The sequence below is a fragment of the Chelonoidis abingdonii genome, chromosome 22 (assembly GCF_003597395.2).
Source record: "Chelonoidis abingdonii isolate Lonesome George chromosome 22, CheloAbing_2.0, whole genome shotgun sequence".
Classification (NCBI taxonomy): domain Eukaryota; kingdom Metazoa; phylum Chordata; order Testudines; family Testudinidae; genus Chelonoidis; species Chelonoidis abingdonii.
Window position 1 is genome coordinate 26,608,626 of NC_133790.1, and position 16,265 is coordinate 26,624,890.

Genomic DNA, 16,265 nt, shown 5'->3' on the forward strand with positions numbered 1-16,265 from the left:
TCAAGGGTGCTGTCTGAGAGCCTGTCATTAGCAAGGAAGCATGGCCCAGGCCCTTGGAGGGGTCAATGGTGATATTTGTCTCCCTGTTCAGAAGGGGGTGAGGCTGAGGTGTCTGTGTGTATATCAGTTTAAGTGATCTCTTTCCATTTGGTGTGGTGCTTTTTGTAAAAAAAAAAAAAAAAAACCTCACCTGCTGGCTTTCCGCAGACTGCCTGGCACCAGTGGTCATTTCTGTAGGCTAAGGCTTGTCAATGTAAGCGGTAGGGCCAGGTGTAAATCTGCCCTGGCATTCCACCCTCCCAGGCCTCCACCTGAGGGGAAGCTCGCCTTTATTACAGAGAGCAAGCAAATAAACCCAACAATCGCTTTGCCCTTCAGACGAACCCCCCCACCGCCGCGTATTGGTTTTTACAGCGTGCCTTAAAGTAAACCCCCCTCAGCTGTTTGTTAAAGCAAAGCAAACAAAGGCAATTCCAGCTCACACACAAATCCACTTGTTTGCTGGAGACGGCGGCAGCAGCAGGACAGTGAGGGGACGGGGAGACGTGCCTGGTGTAGTCGGAATAGGCTCATTATCGGGGAGGGGAGACAGACAGGCAGCCCAGCAGCAGACCCTGTAGGAAAACTCTGTTTTTAAAGTCATATTTTTCCTCCATGAAACAATTCGACACATTTTTGGGGGGGAAACAACTGCAAGGGGGTCTTTTTATAGGAGGGGAATCGAAATGAGGGGGGCAGGTGAACTTTGAAAAATGTGAAATACGTTGCTAACATGCATTTTAAAAAACTGGGGCTTCTGGGTAATAAAATTGCATTTGACTTAATTTTTTTTGCCAAGAAGTCAATTTTTTGCCGGGGAAAAAACTGTAATTTTTTTTCTATCAAAGTGTTGGAAAATCGTTCTGAAATTTCAGAGAATTTTTTTTTAAAGTGCAGCGTTTGACCAGACGTGCCTATCTCTGCCTGAGATGCTCTTGGTTTTTCTCACTTGCCGCCCCCCTAGCAATCCCAGACTGGACCCTTACCCCTTCGAGGAGCTCTTCCTACACTTGAGAGGGGTTTTGTTTGTAGCAGTTCTCTCGAAAAGCTATTGCTCCTTGATCAATCCACATGTCCCCATGGTTTTCATTACGAGACGGGGGAGAGTTTCCTATCAAGAACTGCTTTAATCTTGACTGCGTTCTGAAAGCTACAGGTTTTCAATTCTTCTAGGCCACCTTTTGATTTATTTATTTATTTTTTTACTCAACATTATGAATCCTCCCTTCAAGCTGAAATCCTTCCTGGCCAGATCTTCCCCAAAGTAACCATTCTGTGGATGTAGCAACTCCTAATTAATTATAACTTATCTCATAACTTGTCAGCATCAGATGTTTGATCCTGTTTAGAAACCATATTCCCAGGCGACCAAGTACTCTGGGAATAGGTTGCTGCTGCTCAATAGTGATTTAATGGACGCATTAATGCTGAGACAGATGACTCTATAGGCATGTTAAGTAATACATCAGGAATACTTCCCGAGTAGCAACTTTACAATTCACTACAGCCCTGCGAACTGATCTTATCCCTTTTACTTCGAGCTACAGAGATGGACATTGTGAATTTCCCTAGTCTCGCGTCGCTTGATTCTTTTTCTTTCTGTATGTATTCTTGCTTGCTTTTTCGCTCTGTGTTTTGCTTTCTGCCTTGTCTTTTTGGGCCAGCGTAGAGTATCTCCCCACACACCACATGTTCTCCTTCGTGGGCTGCAGAAAATGTGAGGGATCTTGTACGCCTAACTAAAAACGTTTTAATGGGAGGAGAAGAGGGATGTTGCTTATTAACCGGTTGTTTGTTTTTTTAAGCAAACCGAAGCATTCCGTTGAGTAACTGGTCTGGCGTAGGGGGGGTCACAGAATAAAATGGGTCAAGAGAAACTCGTCCCCTCTGTACGTTTCTAGGTCTAATCTCTAAAGCGCAGGTGGGCTGCGTTGGTATTTTGAAGGGCTGCGCCCTATTTCGAACGGGGCTGCTCTGTCTCCCTGCGGTTCCTGCCTCCACTCATGTGGATGTTACAACAAAAGGAATGTGGCGCAGTTCAACAGTCCTGCGCAGCCATTTCTCCTCTCAGGTCTCCAAGGGCCATCAGTTCACGTTCAAGCAGCTGGGCTTCGCAGCACCCCTCGGGTGCAGAACCGCCTTGGGGGTTGGGGAGGGGGAGAGGAGAAGCGGTGCGGAATTTGCTATGTTTCCAAAAGTTTCCTTAGAGCCAGCGGCCTGACCTTGCCCCTGGGCATGAGGGGGCGGCAGACGACACACACCATATCCTGCGGTTAAAACGGCTGCGTCCTGCGGCACTGGGGTGTGTCCCGGCGTTGCGAAGTAGCCCGCACAGAAGTGAGACGACACTTGCGCCTGGTGGTAAAACACGGTCGTGGGTGGGTGGGGTGGTTTGTTTTTTTTTAACACACGTTCGAGGCTGGACGGATCTTTTGACGTGGGAAACAAACAAAAAAACACCCGCCTTTCACGTGCGCGACAAAACAGGGCTCGGGTGGATGGGGAGAAGGGACAGAGCTACGGGGGTGGGGGAGGTAAGCCCAGCCCTGCGTGGGCAGAAGTTCGCAGCAATCTGGCCAATATGAGGGGTGTCCATTCAAGGGGGAGTCAGGGCAGCGCCCTGAGCCGCAAAGGGCTGTTGCTGTTCCAAGGTAGCCAGGCGGGTAAAAGACAAATGAATTAGGGCTGCAAATTCACTCCTTAACTCGCTACAGCAGGGGCCAGCCCCTGTGTTTTGTGAACACCAGGGGCAAGGGCCGCGCCTCTGGAATGAAAGATCTCGGGAAGCTGCTTGCTCGGGTCTCCTCCAGTCCTACAATCATGTTCCAATACGGAGTGGGTTGAATCTCTCATCAGCCAGGAATAGCCCGAGTCTCCTTGGAAAACGGGGTCCCCCATCATACACCAACATCTGCTCCTACAATGGGGTTTGGCTGGCAGGACCCCCAACCTTACCCTCAAATCCTACCGCTGCCCTAATAGCTGAGTGAGAGGATCGCTCTCGCTCCAGCAGAGACCTCAGAAAATATAAACCCCATAAAATCTGCCACTAACTTTTTAGGAAACTCTATTTCATCAGACGCCGCGAAAGGCATCCCCCCTCCCCCGCCCCCAAGCTGTCTTCAATGAGCTATGATCCAGCTTGCGCAGGACCCTGCCAGTCGACGTGAAGACGCAGCCTCCCTGCCATGGTGCTGGTAGCGTCCGGAACAGCAGACGTGGACTGGCTCCCTTCAGATCGCTTCCACTCCAGTGGCTAATTGCGACCTTGGAAACAATCACTTCCCTGAGAAACGGGTCGGGGGAGGGGGAGCGCCCGGAAATTCGTGGAAATCTAAATACACAATTTCTCTAGCTCCTTCGACGGGGCCGACAGAGACAGGCAGGTGGGTGCAGACATACCCACGTGCTATGGATCTGTCCCTCCAGATCGACAAAGAAATGTGCAGTTCGTGCAATTTCCTTCCAAATAAGACCCATGCGAGGACCTCACCCACAAATTGTTTTTATAGATGGCGAACCCCACGAAAGGAATTTTGTTTTAATTACAGGCCCGAGAGCGAGGTGAGGTTGGGAGCTTTTAATTTTTTTCCCTCGGTTACCTATTTTTTTTCTCCAAACCACTGATCAGCTTAAGTGATTGATCTGACAAATGGGGAAAGAAAGAATAAAATCAAAGCTCCCCACAGCAGAATCACACACTCTTATTCTGAGGAACAAAATCAGAGGGATTAGAAAAACTCCGCATGAGAATACCCCTCCGTGGGTTCTCCCCATCCAGTGAAAGCCAGCTGCCCTTAACCCTGCAGGGCAAACTCTGTGTGCGGTCAATAGGAGTCGAGCGGGAAAAGGGGCTGCAGAATTTGGCCCAGAGAAGTTCAAATGTGAGCTCTTGAATTGCTCTTTGGCGTATGAAGCGACTACCCTGGTGCTCGGCACCTGTTGGGTTCCTGAACGGGGGCGTGCACCTTTTTGTGGCCCGAGTGGAGTTTCAGCGTGCGCCTTTTGTCTGGACAATATAACCAGCGCGCGTCTTAAAAGCAGGACACGAGCCTGGATCTTCTTTCCTGGGGACTGGAAAGGCGCCAAAAAGAAAGAGAGAGAGGGAGAGAAAACAACTTTGAAAAGAGGAGCCGCCTATTTTGCAAATAACGGTGAGGGGATCAGGTCATCTGGGAAACTTTAAAAACCCAACCGAGCCTACTTTGAAGGTTGATTTGACTAGTCAGAAGACCTGAAGGGTTGCTGGTTATTAGCCTTTATTACCAGGTTTTTACTCAAGGAAAGTTCCTGTTTACCTGGGGGCTTGCTGAGTAAAACTGCACTTCTAATGGGGGGCTGACCCTAAATCCACTGCAGTCACTGCCACGACCTCCCTCTACTTCAGCGGGTTTTAGATTCATAGATCCACAGGCCAGAGGGGACCCCTGTGACCGCCGGCTTCCTACATGATGCGGGTGATAGAACTTCCCCGACATCACTCCTGGAGCAGATAGTTTAGGGAACAAATCATCTGATGCTGATTTAAAAAGATGAGTTAGTTCCCTGCCTGCCATTGATTTCGAGAGGTTTCACGCGGCACTTTAACGGAACCTCGCCACCCTGTGTTGGGGTTTGCAAGACACCGCGCTGTTAGCAGCATGGCCCGGTGCGGATGTCTGCGCCGCGGCGGATTAAGTGGTGTCCCCGGAAGATGGGCTCAGACATGAGATAATGAGGCTCCGTGACAGCGCAGGCTCCGCTTTCAGTTTTCCCATGGACTAGAGCCGTCGCCAGTTCACAAAACTAGCGTGTAAGGCAGCCGCACGCTACTCACATCCAATTTGTCCGGCACAAAAGCTGATCCCCAAATCCCCACTAACAACCCGGTACCCGGAGACTGTTCCTAGAATGTTTCGTTTGATTCATTTCGGGACTAATTAACTGGAATCCCACCTCCCTCCTTTCGACAGTGCCCAATTAATCTGCAATGTCTGGCCAAGGGCTGGAGCCCACTGGAGACTAGTGAACTTTTGTTAGGATGTGTAGCCCCCTCTGTACTGATCTGATTAGGACCCCCCTCCCCGCACCCACACACTTCTGTTGCTCCGTGTGGGTCGGGGGTTTATGCTCGGAGAGCTTCGCTTTCCAAATTTTAATAGGATTTCTCCAGTTCCCCCTCCCCGCGTCCCCTTCGCAGATCACGACAAGAGATGGCTTTTAGGAGGCTTCAGATGAGCGCAGAAGGAACGCAAGGGAGATGCAGTTCTCTGGGCAGAGGGAGCCAGCCCCTTTGCGCATCTCTGGATTTGCTGTAAAACGTTCCGCATTTAACACAATGGAGGGGTGGGGTGCAGAAGGGAGGAGGAACTCGAAGCGACAGAAAAAGAGAAAAGCTTTGAGCTGACAGGCTGGTTGATTCTTCCGATGATAGTGATTTATCAACGTGTAGGTGCATGAACGCGCAGCGACGGGGTATCTTATGAGACTTCTCTACCAAGCGGTGTATCTCTTTATTTCTGTATTAGCTTGGGGTGGGGCGGTAGATTTTAAGCAATCGGAGGGAGGGAATATAGAAGAGGAATTTATTAGCTTTCAGCCCATCCGAAAAATAAGCATTGATTTTATTGACCTAATTATGCACCAGATGACCTCGGCCATTGATCGCATAAAATTAAGGGTTTTTTTAAATAATAATTTTAAAAAAGAGTTGAGGAAGGAGGTGGCAGATAAAGGGTCTTTTAAATATACTTGCAAAAGCAGGAGGAACAAATACAACCGATAATGTCTTTTTAAAGCCTTTGCAATGGAAATGTAATACAATTCTCCCAGGCGGGAGATAGAAAAATTGCACTGGACATCTTTTGTAAACGAAAGCTTTCATGCTGCCTCCAGATCCGGTCAGTTGGGCTAAAATATCATTAAACAAATGGACACCGGTTCATTTTTACTCCCGTCCGCCCCCCAGCCGCATTGGGTCGCCGGCGAAGGAGGAGTAGCTGGAATGTAACAGGCGAACACCAGACAGAGTTTGTTTGATTATAGCGATTTTTCTTAATAAGGTTCTAACGGACTCAACGTTAATCGAGACTCAGACATTCTCTCCCTTCGTTCCCGCTAGTCTCTGGAGGTTTTCTATAGGATCTAGTTAGTCTCGGTACTGCGAGGGGAATGATTCTTAAGTATACACGTGAAAACACCTGTCCGAGGTAAAAGTCTGTTCTTGTCATCCCTTGATTTCATCTGCAGTTGGAAGTCACTGGGTTGTTGTTGGTTTTTTGTTTTTTAACTGATCCTGATAACTGGAGAGATTTCATGATCTGGGATTTGACTGAACTGTCTGAAAAAATAAGCACAGGAAGGGACTTCAGTTTGTGTTTGATTGTTGGTTGTTCGAGGTCATTGTAATGTTTTTGTTGCTAGTAGGATTACACACACACACACACACACACAGAGGGGAAATATTCGTGTGTATCTGACAGCACACTTGTCCTCCTTCGTACCCCTTTAAAAGAATAAGGGGGTCTCCTGTCTCCTTCTCCAATTGGACCATCAAAGCAGGAAAGAGATCGGCCTTTTTAGATCAATTCTTTTATCAATAATCCTCAGTCTCTTTTCACTCCCAGACACTTCTCTTAGAGTGGATCCAGTAGGTGCCTCTTATCACAAAAGGTATTACCCCGTAGGCGATGTTAAACCATTCCTGCCCAACTCTGCAGCTGATTTCAAGTCTGTGGCTCTGCTCTGGCTTCCTGATCTTCCCCCGACACACCCAGTCGCCCTGGCCCTAACTCTGAAATACGTCGAATAATTATTTTGCCCGAAGCAGGCAGGGGAGTTGGGGGAAAGCTGCCATCCAGCACCGCGCGCCCGGTTGCGGTGCATTAACGCCTATCTGTCACTTCTAATAGACAGTTTATGGCAATTCCTTAAAATGAGCGGTGCCCCTAGACTGGCCTTTGCTCAATTGGAGCAAGCAGCGTGCATACGAATTAGCAATTCCCCGCCCCCCGCAATTCTGCCAAGAGCAGGTTAATTATAAATCTTTTCTCTCCCCAGCCTGACCATTGTCACCGAGAAGGATCTGTTCAGGTAAGGAAAACACTTTTCCTTCTTGCAGAGAGACATACGGTGAGGGCCATTGGGGCGCCATCAAGTGGCCAGAGATATGCAGTCCCAAGGGATCAATTGGCCCCGCAAGTCCTGCGGAGAATAAGCAGAGCTGCTGCAGTCACTGGAGGTGATGAAGCAAGAGGTTAAACGCAAGGAAGCCCCTCGCACAGGGTCTTCTGGCTGCACAGAGCTTCTGCCTGCGCTCTCGGCTCCAGGTTCACCCAGCGTTCATTCACTCCCCCTCGTTAAGATAGGGCTTTATGCAGAACATCTGTAAGGGAAGGCAAAATAAATGACACCGCTTTTACACCACTTCCTACTTAACTTTCCTTTTATGTGGCTGCTCTGGATTTTCCGTCTCTTTGTACTATTTGGATCTTGTTTAGATGTTTGTGCATGTTCTGCTCTTCCCACTTCAGTTCTCGGGGAGGCTTTTTCCAATCTGTAAACACGTTTCTCAACGTCCCGTGCTCCGAACAGAGCCTCTCTACTGTGTGTCAATGGTAAAAACACAAGTACACACATTTTAGCCACCAGATGCAATACACAATCTGTTACATAGCAAGATGAGACACGTGCATTTTGCATCGAATGCTGCTACACTCCTTACAATCGCTAAAATCCCAGTTTGTACCTGAAATTAAAAGGATTTTTTTTTTTGGCCTCAGGATTGACACTTGTCCTAATGGCATTTAAATAAAACACCTATTGATAATTTATTAGCCCCTTTTCAATTATTTATAAATGTAACCTACATGTCTGATATGTTACACACGTCTTGCTTTGCTATAATGATAATGTCATCCCTGTATGAATGAGATAACAACTAGATCATCTCTAGGCACATTCTTTGCTTTTCAGTACTATGGAAAAACTATTTTACCTTTCCTTATCTGGAAGGTCATGTCCAAAGCTCCGTTCATTTATTACCCATATGCCTTTGGGAGTCTTTCAAAAAGGCGTGCAAACATCAGGAAGTTTCCTTTCCCCACGTGATGAACAGAATGCAAAGGGGTCACAGCTTGCAACAGGTCAGGGAACCCCAGAACACTGAGTGGAGCTGTAATTCCTGGCTGGAGCATAGGCAACCAGGATTATTTCGAGGGGTGGACCAGAGGCAGCGTGTATCGATTATGCTCGCTGATGGTCTGTAATGATGAACTGTAGATTTGGAGCCATATGAACTCAGAAACATTCCGACGTGCTAATGCAGTCAGATGCAAGGAGTATGCCAGGAAAGTGTGTGTTCAGAGGGGGGACGACACAATGAAGCATACAAATCTCCAGTGCGATTAGATTTCATAAAGAATTTAGGCAAGGCTATTTGTGTGAGGGTAGCTACAGCATCATGTTTTACTGGCCCAATTTAAAAAAAAAACCCCTACCTCCTAAATCGGTAACTTTCTCCCTTCAGATCACTACAGTCACAGGTTTGAACAAAGTAGTGAGCACACGCAAGCTTGACTCCTTTAAGAAAACACTATTGACACCTGCAATGGCAGGATCACTGTATTCTGCGCCAGTGGACTTTAATTGCAAACTCCTGACTCATCTGTGTTTAATAAATTTTTCACAACACCTCTGCTGCAAAAACTCCGTGGCAGAAGCCGACTCTGCTTATTCCACTGAACCTTAACAGAACAGTAATTACCCAGGCACACTAATGGGCCTGCAACTTGCTGAAGGAAGAGAGACACGGGTGGGGTGCTGGGGCGTTTTTAGGCTACTTTTAAATAATTTTTCTCGGCTGAAAAGCAAGGAGCAAGAGCAAATGTAAAACATGTTCTTTCTGCAGCCAGAAGGAAATTAGAGAGCCGTTTAAAATGGTGAATTAAAGGTGTTTTTTTTAACGATATAGATTTTTTACTCTCTCTTCCTCCTCCTCTCCCCCTCCCCTCTGTAATCAATATTCCTCTTTTCCCTCCTAATTACCTTGCATTTTTCCACACTTGTATGCATTTTGGCCAATGCTTTCCAAAATTTGTTCCAAGGAAACACATATTTAACACACAGCTGCCCATCAGCCATCTAAAAAGAGGGGGATCCTTTTCAATTCCCAGGATACAAATTTAAACCTCTCTTACTTTGCTTATTCATTGAATGGGTTGTGGCGGAGGTTGCCTTGGTGATGTTTTTTTCAACAACCCCCACCACCAAACCTTAGCTGGGATCAAGTCGAGTTGTTCTTTAAGATTGAGGGTTTCGGATTGATTTTAGACTAAAGGGGTACCAATATCCAGGAAAGGTTGAACTGACTCCAAGGAGAGAGAGAACCAGCCAAGGTTATTTTCTGTGATTCGATATAAAACTTATTCCTCCGACAATGAATGGCACACGTCTTGGGCGGCAGCTGCTCTGGCCGGATTATCCAACTGGATGAATTTGTCCCATTCCAGCGGCGAAAGAGCAGGGTTGAAACGGGCCAAGCGCACAGTAAAAGTGGTGGAAACTGCGCAAAAATTCAGCTCCCTGAAGTGGCTGTCACACAGCATGTCGTCTTGATAATATCCTGACGCAACAAACCCCACAGAAACCCCACTGATTTCTGCAGGGATGTTCTATATTTGTGACACTACCGGTTTGATCCGCGTGTGGCTGGGCTTGCTGAGTTTTACATCGCGGAGAAGTCGGTGCTATCAGAGAAGTTTTTCATGCTTCCCACTGATGGGATAGGGAACAATGCAAATACAGCTCCTGTGTCTCTATCTTAAACCTTCCCCGATGCTACTACTCCGCTGAATGAGAGTAAGGTGGTGGAGAAAAGCTCTTCCCAATCCTGGCCCATTGTACCATGCCGCTTTCCATGCCCTTTGCCTTTAAAATGCACATTGCTGATATGCTGTTAAAGGGGAACAGAATTCATCTCACACTAAACTTTCTAAAGTGAAGATTTGATCAGTTCTTGGATTCCCTCCCCCAAAGAGATTGGTAGGACTTAGAAATTAGAAGTCTGTTTTTTTTTTCTATCTCTTGCCAACATATAGTCATATTTTAGGCGGGGGTTTCAGGGTGGAGTATAACTGAAAGTAGAATTGTAAATGATACGTTTTCTGTTCACCCCCTGGTTCAAATAACCTAAGAAAGAGTTAAGAGCGGAATAATTCCTATTTACTAACTGTGAGCACTTTACACTGATATAAATATTAGAACATATTTAAGTGGGGGGAGCAGCTCAACTAGTTTAATGGGCACTGATCAAAGTTTTTTTTGTTTTGTTTTTAATAGTGTGTAGTTTATGTACATCGTATACGGGCAATCTAAATACATTTTTAATGATTTCAGGGGGGGAAACTCCTTTGATACTGGGACTCTGGAAGTCATACGCTTAATTAAAGACAGCCCTCGCTCTCTGAATCTATCTGTTCTACACCAGGCTTTCTGGTTTGTGTAGCGATACTGTAAATCTTAGATCTTCAATTACAGGAGTGCTTTGAAAACATATACAGTTTAAAAGGCTGCCTTGGAAAAAGAACCACCGCTCGGTTTTCTATTAGTAAAGAACCAACAGCTTTTTAAATGCAGAGAGACTCTAAGCACGGAGATTCTTTTTTTTAAAGTTCAGGGCTTCTGGGGTTTTAACTGCTCCTACCAAACAGATTAAGGAGCATTACAAGGAACGGGAAACAACTATCCCTTCCCTCTAGTGACTAAGGCAGACCCTTTTTTTTTTCTGAATTACTTATTGATATATCTCAGTGCAATCCAACTTTTGATCTAACCCGAGCGAACCATGTGTAGATATGGTGGAATCAAGACAGAAAGTTAGTTGCAATACTTAGGCGCGGGGGTTATAGTTCTCTGGGTTTAATGAAGCTGTCTCATTCTCTGGCAAGGAAGGCGTCTGCATTTTAGCAGGCCTTTCATTGTGGTGGGTAGTAGCTCCTCCCCCACCCTCCAAGCGTCTTCCAGTCCTCAGGACAGGTTTGCGAACGGGTTCCCCCTTTCCTGGCATGCAGCCCTGTTGGTTTATTCTGTTTGGGGAAGCAAATCGCTCGTATTTGGTAACAAACCCAGCGAGGAGAAAGGAACTTGCCCGCAGCTTCGTCTTCCCTTTCATTTATCTCCTGCCTCAGTGCATGGTTTTTGTCTCTCTAATTGAAACCCAGTAAGGAAAATAGTAATGGATACCCGGCTTAAATTGAGAAAACGTGTCCGCTGCTCTATGGCAAGGGTTAGTTCAGCAGATTTGAAGAAGCCAGTTCTTCTTCGGCCTGTCATTTCCCTATCGAGTGTAGCCCTATTAGATTTGCCATGCTCTTCTGCTACAGATGTCCCTCTCTCCCCTCCCCTCCTGGAAAGAAAAAAAAAACAATCTAGGTAGCAATCGATTGCCTGGTGGCTTCATGCCATCTTGAAGAAAATGCTTAAAAACAAAAGCAAGATGGATCAGTTCAGCTGCCAAAGGATCAGCTCCCCCTGCTTGGGTTTGCTCTGGCAGAGACTGACTCTCTGGGGTGCATAAGACTCTTTGGAAGCGCTGGTTTGTCCGTTTCACTGTGACAGTCACTAACCATTGCTCCCCTCTGCAGCCCCCTTCTGCGGACTGCGGCAGAATGCGCCGCATCCGAACCCACAGCCATTCTCGAGCGCTCATCTTCAGCTGTACCAAACCATCCCCGGAGGGGGTTGTGGGAGAGGGGGGAACGAGTCTTCAGGGCTGGGGTTGGGCTAAAAAAGAACGCAATTGATGGTCAAAGCAGATAAAAACCAGCGTCTTTACTGTGGAGTCTCGAGTGCTTTGTTATACAGGGTATACAAGAAAAGTGTGTGTGCTGGGGCGGGGGGTTATGTAGCATCTTGCATACTAGCGGATTCCTGTCACAGGAACCCTCCATTCTCTTCATTTTGTGCGTGTGTTAAAGTAATTGAATAAAACATTCTCTCTCTTACACACACACAGAGCAGGCATTGAAAAAACAGATCTGCTCGAAAATAGGAACCGACAATTAGCACAACTTCCTGAGAAGACAACTCTGTGTGTGTCTCTTTTCTTTTAACCTAATCCGCAGCTTTAGCTACTCATAGTTTCTACCTCATCGCCACCGGTGGAAGATGATCATTAGAAAGGAGTGAGCGCGTTCACTTAGACTGTGCCAGCAACATATTGGCAAAAACTGGGGAGTAAAAAACCAAACCCCCCCCCAGCTAATCAGTACGGATTGCTTGTGTGCCCTATGGAGAGTCTAAACCAACTGGCGCCAAAGCGGGGCTATAGGCTAAACATCATGCTGTGCAGCCCCTAGCTAGACTCTGCTTCTGTGCACACCCAACCCACGCATCTGACAGTGGCACTAAATTGCCCTGATCAATAATTCAAAGCCCCTGTCAAAGGCCATGTAAATGGACGTTACAGGAAAGCTACGGCCCTTTTTATGGTTTTTACACCGGGCCAAAGGGAAAGCACCTTGAGTAAGTGAAGGCTGCTCAGAGCCTGGGATGCTGGCTTGAAGGGTGACACGGGTCCCAGCTCTTGTAAGCCACCACGGAGAGGGCCTGGGAGGAAGGAAGCTATAAAACAGAGAAAGACAATGTAGCTGATTTCTTCCAATACATTTGTGTAAATGAAAGGAGCCTGGTCAGACCCGGGGCCACCCATCGCTCAGAAGTGAGGTGTTCTCCTTGTGCCATAAACCCTCGGCGCGGCTCCACTACCCCCTGAAGCTGGGCGAAGAGCTGGCCTGTCCTTCAGTGGGAATGTTAACTAATCGCATCCCCCCCGCTGCTGGAGAAGGGTTTGACAAATCGCTCCATTCAGTGGACATGCTGTAGCCCTCATCTGAGCCACCGAGCAGCCTTCCCTTTTCTTGCATGTTCCGTTTGGATTTTAGCCGCTGCTGGCTGGGCCTAATCTGACTCCCTTTCAACTCGGGATATGATAAAGTTCAAGCAAACTCTCCGGCACCTCCAGGAACGCAAGGGGTGGTGCATTGAGGGGCTCTTGGTCGGTTTCAAGTGGAAGCCTCGAGCTTGCGCTTTTCTTGCAAGTGTGACATTCTAAGCAGATAAGACAATTCTGCCAACCAAACAGCAACCCCCTGAGAGCCCCAGAGCGCCATTCTGAGACCTGGGGGCTTACAGACCGGCTCCTAAACCCCATATTTAGGCATCTTCCATCGAAGTGGCTGGGGTTTTAAAGGTGCTGAGTTTGGGGGGGTTAACTTTAGACACCCCTGGCTGGAAAGTTTTGGCTTAAGTTGAATGTTAAATTGGTCTGGCCACTAAAATAAGGTCTTGATAGGAACGAGAGAGAGCGAGCAAATCCCGCTCCCCCGTAAACGTTTATTTAGTCCGAGCATATTGACTAACCTTCCCCCCCACCCCACGGAACCTACTTAATTAGGACTGAGCCTTTCAATGAGAAGCGAGGATTCGGTTGTGTCAACAGCGCTTCCTATTTAGTGACACCTTCTGCTGGAGTGAAAGGGCCGGCGAATGGGGGTGAAAGTTGAAGTAGGAATGAGCGTGTCATCGTGGCTCGCCAGACCTCACACGTGCGGGGGAGAATATTTACAGCAAACGTGCCAAAGCAAACTCGCCCACTCCGTTTTATTTCATATCAACAGCGGTCGGCCACCAAGGCTCTGGCTCCTTCAAAGCGCATCAGACATGAGCGAGGGCCACTGGGGCGCGGAGGAGGACGGGGTGGAACGAAAGGCAGCAGCGCCGTGCACATGGGCACACACACATTTCCACACACAAACACATGGCCAGGTGCACAGACACACACATCCCTCCCGCCTCTCCGATGCACAAACACACCAGCACAGCTCCACGCACACCTACAGGTGCTCGCGCGGTAAACGCATGCAGAGATGCCCCCAAATAAACATCTCAAGAAAAGGTGCGCAATGCACAGACAGACTTGCATCCACTTAGAAATACACACATATCCAAACAGAGACCCCACACCCAAAGGGACCTACACAGGCATGCGGCGGCATAATACACAAGGGGCACATAGTGCACACAGACATCTAAACCACACCCTGTTCCCATGATGCAAGTATACATGCACGCAGGCAGCCAAACATACACATATGGGCATGCATAATGCACACCTATATGGAGCAGTGATGTACACACACATATATACACACACCTACTTAGTACACACATACATAACGCACATGCACAACTATCCGTATATATTGTGTCCCCATGCGCAGTGCGCGCGCAAATACAGTGCGCGCACAACTCTACATCTACCTAGCGCGAGCGGGCCTGCGCACACACCGTGCACGCACACAGGCACAACTGCACACTCTCCTGCAGAATCGAGGCACACAAATATCTAACCTCGTGCCCGCGCAGCCCGCAGGTGGACTCAGAATGGGTTATTCGCGTCTAAAGGGGGCGCCGAACAAGGGGCCCCAAGGCCAAAGCTAAGGCCTGCGCCGCAGCTTCTTCAGCGTGTGTGGCAAGAGAAGGAGAAGCCTGAGGCCAGCGGAGCTAAAGCAAAGTTCTCGTGAGTGAAACCGTCGGGGAGCCGAGGGGCTTGTGGAGGTTTGAGCGGCTCAGGGTCAGAGGGGACAGGCAGGTACTGCCGGGTTATTTGTTTATTTTATTGCGGCCTTCGCTATCGCAGCCGTTGTGTTAAAAGATTAGAGGGGGGCCCTGGCCTTAACCACTCCTCCGAGAGACAGAAAACATCTCAGCGCCTCTTTGAAGAGCAAGATAGCGTCTCACATGCCCCGTTCCCGGGCTGCAGACCAGGCCGGGAGAAGCCAGCCTTATCTCGCCACGGTATCTGCTCTGCTTCGGATCAGCCCGGGTTGCCAACCTCTCTGGCCCTGCTCCCCTTCGCTGGCCTGGCGCTCCGCCCCTGGCTTTTGTGCGGGAGATCGCCCCTGGTGCTTTCCTGGCCAGGAAGGGGCTAACAAGTAGCTGGAAGCGCTGGCCAATATTTAACTAAGATGGCTGGCCACTGGGTCCCTTTTGTTTGCTTGCAAATTAATCATCCAGCGCGCGGTCGGCGCCAGTGTAGATTTATCACACACAGGAGGGAGAATGAGGCGGCCGAGGAGAGACAAAGGGAGTTCGCACCTTCCTGCTTTTGATCCTAGATTAGCGCAGCATCCCTTCATAATAGGAGTCTCCGGGGGGCTTCGTCTGGGAGGTCACTCATCATTGGAGGAAGTTTGTCCTCCATTAGCAAGACGTTGCGATTGGAAATCATAATCCACAAACGTTTTCGGTGCCTAGTAGATGCGGGGGGAGGGGGGCATTTTGCAGAGGGAGGGTCTGCGTGGAAAAATATAAATGAACTTCTTTCTCTCCGCCGCTACGTTTGGTTTTCCTAGCAGGAGTGGTGGATTTATAGGCAACGTTACTCCAACGGGGTTAAGGATGCAGTTCTGCACCGAAACTTTTAAAAACCCAACCCCAAACCCACAATGATCTCCGGTGTGTATGTGCGGATCATTTCTTGGGTGTGTGTAGGATGTGCTTATTTCTCTGCATGCACACACGAAAATGTATATAGAAATACATTCTCCCCCTCTAGAGATATCTATACACACAGATAGATGTGTATATATACACCCTTCAGATACACAACCAGACAACATCGTGCAAACACCCTTTCGGTCACTGGAGCACTCATGGGGGATGCTTTTAAAGCGCTCCTGGATTTCTGGAAACTTTTAATGCGCCAGTTTTGCAGAGCAGGATTTGCTTATTTTGATTGTTCTATTAATTATTTTATTAGCCTCATCCTCATTGTGATGTTCAGGTTGTGATAGCCGGGAGAGGGGATGAATGACACGGAATCACCGATTTCTAGCAGGGGCCGGAGGAAGGAGCTGCAATCGCTTTCTGTCTGTCTGCCACAACTAGCTGAGAACTATAGCCAAGCGGATTAGGTGGCCCATAGAGGGTCCAAGCATTTGGGTTCGCGAAAAATGCGACTTTCTTCCCTTTCCCTCCCGCCCCTATCGCCTTCGAAGGCCTAGTCCCTGCCCCCCTCATCTCCTCCCGCCTGAGACTGAAGGGGAGATATTTTGGTGATCCTAGACACTGGTTACTACAGGGATTTCACCAGGCTGGCGCCAAGCGCTCTTAACCATGTGCGTCAAAAATGCAACGTTAGAAGAGCTAATCACTTTAGATGTTCCGCTGCTATCTACATGCATTTA